This window comes from Penaeus japonicus, unplaced genomic scaffold, assembly GCF_977035675.1.
Source record: "Penaeus japonicus unplaced genomic scaffold, GWHDUDI00000001_assembly GWHDUDI00000041, whole genome shotgun sequence".
NCBI classification, from domain to species: domain Eukaryota; kingdom Metazoa; phylum Arthropoda; class Malacostraca; order Decapoda; family Penaeidae; genus Penaeus; species Penaeus japonicus.
The window spans coordinates 16,464,358-16,469,357 of NW_028234443.1; positions in this window are offsets into that span (position 1 = coordinate 16,464,358).

Genomic DNA, 5,000 nt, shown 5'->3' on the forward strand with positions numbered 1-5,000 from the left:
AGGTAAAGTAAGGAAATGTACATCTGCTTGAATGGCATGATTCTACACCTATGATAATAAACATCTCTTTCCTCGTATTCCACTGACCTGGTAATTTCCTCTCTGCGTTTGACCTCGATTTTACAGTGTTTTTGATATGAACAATTCATAGAGGTTATGTAAAGGTACTACGATGCGTGACTTGCTTTTGATACTTCTATTTATCTGATTGAGGGAATTTAGTGATCATAATTGGCTGTTGTTAGTTTCGAAAGCTTCAATAACTTTGTTAATGTCAATTATCTATATTACAGAAATGATGTAGTTGTACATGGTTGGTGATGCCAAGATTCAAGGGATACGTGACTAACAAAATTTTTGGTTTAGTAATTCATGGCTGTCTCACGCAGGGAAAAAATCATCACAAACTTAGGTGCTTCTATAAATTTTACACTTTTTTGCATTCATAAAAATCTAAGAAAAACAACAACAACATTACTAGGTTTGGTACAAAGCAAGTTGCTTTTATTCTGAGGCATTCCCTAGTACCAGCCGAGCAAATTGTTCTTCATCAGAAGGCCAACACACAGTCATCAATTTTAGTTATGCAACCTTTTCAACAGAAATCATTTAGCTAACAATAATAACAACGTCAAACTTTATTTTCCGTTACCTTGATAATCTTCAGGACTTATCAAAAATGTTTTCTAATGATGGAATTATTGCCACGATAAGTCAGAGCAAACCACGTGTACCCACCCTACGTGTTTGGCAAAAGTAATGTTCTTTCTGCCAACGAGAAGCCAATGAAGAATTTACCATTTGCCATACCTTTAAATGAGGCCACTAAAGCTGGTCTATGAGGCAACGAGGAAAATCATTCTTCTTTGGTAACGGTAATTGCTAAAAGTTGTAGAATTATTCAGCTACAGTCTTCTCAGAGCCATTGGATCTCTTAATACTTTGAAACAGAAAGAGAGAGAGGGGGGGGGAGGGATAGAGATGAAGAGAGAGAGAGAGAGGGAGGGAGGGAGGGAGAGAGAGAGAGAGAGAGAGAGGAGAGAGAGAGAGAGAGAGAGAGAGAGAGAGAGAGAGAGAGAGAGAGAGAGAGAGAGAGAGAGAGAGAGAGAGAGAGAGAGAGAGAGAGAGAGAGAGAGAGAGAGAGAGGAGAGAGAGAGAGAGAGAGAGATAGAGAGAGAGAGAGAGAGAGAGAGAGAGAGAGAGAGAGAGAGAGAGAGAGAGAGAGAACGGGGTTGGATAAGGATGAAGAGAGGGAGAAGGAGAGGGAGAGGGAAAGGGAGAGGGAAAGGGAGAGAGAGAGGGAGAGAGAGAGAAAGAGAGATAGATTAAGAGAGAGAAAGAGAGAGAGAGAGAGAGAGAGAGAGAGAGAGAGAGAGAGAGAGAGAGAGAGAGAGAGAGAGAGAGAGAGAGAGAGAGAGAGAGAGAGAGAATGAAAGGGGGGGATAGGGATGAAAAGAGGGAGAGGGAGACGGAAAAGGAGAGGAAGAGGGAGAGAAAGAGAGAGAGAGAGAGAAAGAGAGAGAGAGAGAGAGAGAGAGAGAGAATAGTAGTGAGAGAGCGAGAGAGAGAGAGAGAGAGAGAGAGAGAGAGAGAGAGAGAGAGAGAGAGAGAGAGAGAGAGAGAGAGAGAGAGAGAGAGAGAGAGAGAGAGAGAGAGAGAGAGAGAGAGAGAGAGAGAGAGAAATAGATAGATAGATAGATAGATAGATAGATAGAGAGAGAGAGAGAGGATAAAAACAAAAAACACATCCAATCAAAGATTATGACGATACCTTAATCCTCAGATACCTCATTATTTGCGGATGAATGGAAACTTTATGAAGTAGACCGAGATGTACATGAACATCGTCTTTACCAAGAAGGCTGTGGATGGTAGCCTTAGTCATCTGCCACTACCTCAACTAATTAAAAGATAATTAACCTTTATGCATACAGGTCGAAAATCACCACGAAATCTTTAGAACGACTGCACAGAGTGATATAAAATGCTATGGCCCTATACACGGTGGAAGAAGCTATCAGGTTCTGTTAGGCATTAAGTGATCCAGTCCAGTCACCGGTATGGTCTATCCGATTCGCTTCTTTTGCTTACTCTGCAGAGGTGTATCCGATTCGCTTATTTTGCTTACTCTGCAGAGGTCTATCCGATTCGCTTATTTTCCTTACTCTGCGGAGGTCTATCCGATTCGCTTCTTTTGCTTACTCTGCGGAGGTCTATCCGATTCGCTTCTTTTGCTTACTCTGCAGAGGTGTATCCGATTCGCTTATTTTGCTTACTCTGCAGAGGTCTATCCGATTCGCTTATTTTCCTTTCTCTGCGGAGGTCTATCCGATTCGCTTCTTTTGCTTACTCTGCGGAGGTCTATCCGATTCGCTTCTTTTGCTTACTCTGCAGAGGTGTATCCGATTCGCTTATTTTGCTTACTCTGCAGAGGTCTATCCGATTCGCTTATTTTCCTTACTCTGCGGAGGTCTATCCGATTCGCTTCTTTTGCTTACTCTGCGGAGGTCTATCCGATTCGCTTCTTTTGCTTACTCTGCAGAGGTGTATCCGATTCGCTTATTTTGCTTACTCTGCAGAGGTCTATCCGATTCGTTTATTTTCCTTACTCTGCGGAGGTCTATCCGATTCGCTTCTTTTGCTTACTCTGCGGAGGTCTATCCGATTCGCTTCTTTTGCTTACTCTGCGGAGGTCTATCCGATTCGCTTATTTTGCTTACTATGCAGAGGTCTATCCGATTCGCTTATTTTGCTTACTCTGCGGAGGTCTATCCGATTCGCTTATTTTGCTTACTATGCGGAGGTCTATCCGATTCGCTTATTATGCTTACTCTGCGGAGGTCTATCCGATTCGCTTATTTTGGTTACTCTGCGGAGGTCTCTCCGATTCGCTTATTTTGGTTACTCTGCGGAGGTCTATCCGATTCGCTTATTTTGCTTACTATGCGGAGGTCTATCCGATTCGCTTATTTTGCTTACTCTGCGGAGGTCTATTCGATTCGCTTATTTTGGTTACTCTGCGGAGGTCTATTCGATTCGCTTATTTTGGTTACTCTGCGGAGGTCTATCCGATTCGCTTATTTTGCTTACTATGCGGAGGTCTATCCGATTCGCTTATTTTGCTTACTCTGCGGAGGTCTATTCGATTCGCTTATTTTGCTTACTATGCGGAGGTCTATCCGATTCGCTTATTTTGCTTACTCTGCAGAGGTCTATCCGATTCGCTTATTTTGCTTACTATGCTGAGGTCTATCCGATTCGCTTATTTTGCTTACTATGCTGAGGTCTATCCGATTCGCTTATTTTGCTTACTATGCAGAGGTCTATCCGATTCGCTTCTTTTGCTTACTATGCGGAGATGAAAGAAGACAAGTCACGGAAGGGCAAAGAGTAATAAGAGGAAACTTCAAAAAAGAGGAAGCCCAAAGAATAATGAAAGACAAAGAGAGATTAACAAAAAGAAAAATATATTGTTTCATTATGAGTCTGATTTGGCACAAGGAGACGAGGCAAAGGTACATTTAACAAGAGCTGATGAGCTTTTCAATTATGCAACGTCGGAGCGGCAGGGGGTTCTTTCTAGTGCATCATTCAACAAGCATGTTGCAAGAATCAACATGAGCACAAGCAAATCAGTGCATTTATGATATAACAGCGAGTAATTAGCTCTTTGTTTTAAGGTCTTTCGCTCTCTATTTCTCTCCTCTTCTTTTCATTTTTTTTCAAGTTGCAAGGAGATCATTCTAGTGCATCATTTACCAAGTAATTGCAAAAGCTACTTAGTTCACTGATGATGCAAAACAAGGCATAAACTAATTGAAAAATGAAACATACAAAGTGCTGGAAGAGGCATGCAATGTCACTGCAACGATTGAAGAAAATGAAGAAGCCATCAGTGGACTTACGAAAGAGAAAGACTAAACTGAGCCATTACATAATTAAGCAGTTGTTAACTTCGTCGACTGACGATCTCTTTTCATTCCTGCGAATGGTAGTTATATAATTTCGTTCAATATAGAAGTGCTTTGCTAACTCTTTCGATAATGAAAGTGAAGGTATAACAAGACAAAAGAGAGAGAGAGAGAGAGAGAGAGAGAGAGAGAGAGAGAGAGAGAGAGAGAGGGAGGGAGGGAGGGGGGGAGGAAGGGAGGGAGGGAGGGAGAGAGAGAGATAGAGAAAGAGAGAGAGAGAAAGAGAGAGAGAGATAGAAAGAAGAGGGGTAGGAAGGGGAAGGATAAAGGGCTATATTATTAGCTCCTGTAATATCTAAAAGAAATGACTTTTCAGGATTCACTGAATGTCTTTTTCTCCTTTCCACTTCTGAAATATGTATTACCTGTTACTTTTACTGAGTTACTTTTCCTTTTTTTTTTTTTTTTTGTGATAATAAAATATATGATCTTTTGATTTTCATCATTTTGTAAACAGGAATAAAAAGGAACGCTTAAAAAACAACAACAACCGCTACAATAAAGCTAATGATAATAAAAAATGATACTCATTATGAGAATGATAACTATGATAAAAATCATAATAATGACAATGATAATGATAATAATGACAATGATAATGATAATTATGATTAAAGTCATAATTACCATGATAATAATAGTAATAATAATAAAAATGGTAATAATAGTAATAATAACAATAACACTCCGTTTTCACAGCTAAATCTCAGAAACCTCAGGTCCGAGAAGTTAAGACCATCTCTATCCCCTTAATACTCTCTCTTCGTTCCCTGTGAGGTCAGAGGAAGTAGAGAGAGAGAGATAAAAGAGATAGATAGAGAGATAGAGAGAGAGATTGATAGATAGATAGATACACAGATATATAGATACGTAGATAGAGTGAGAGAGAGTGAGAGAGAGAGAATGAGAAAGAAAGAGAGGAAGAGAGAGAGAGAGAGAGAGAGAGAGAGAGAGAGAGAGAGAGAGAGAGAGAGAGAGAGAGAGAGAGAGAGAGAGAGAAAGTGAGAATGAGAAAGATAGAGAGAGAGA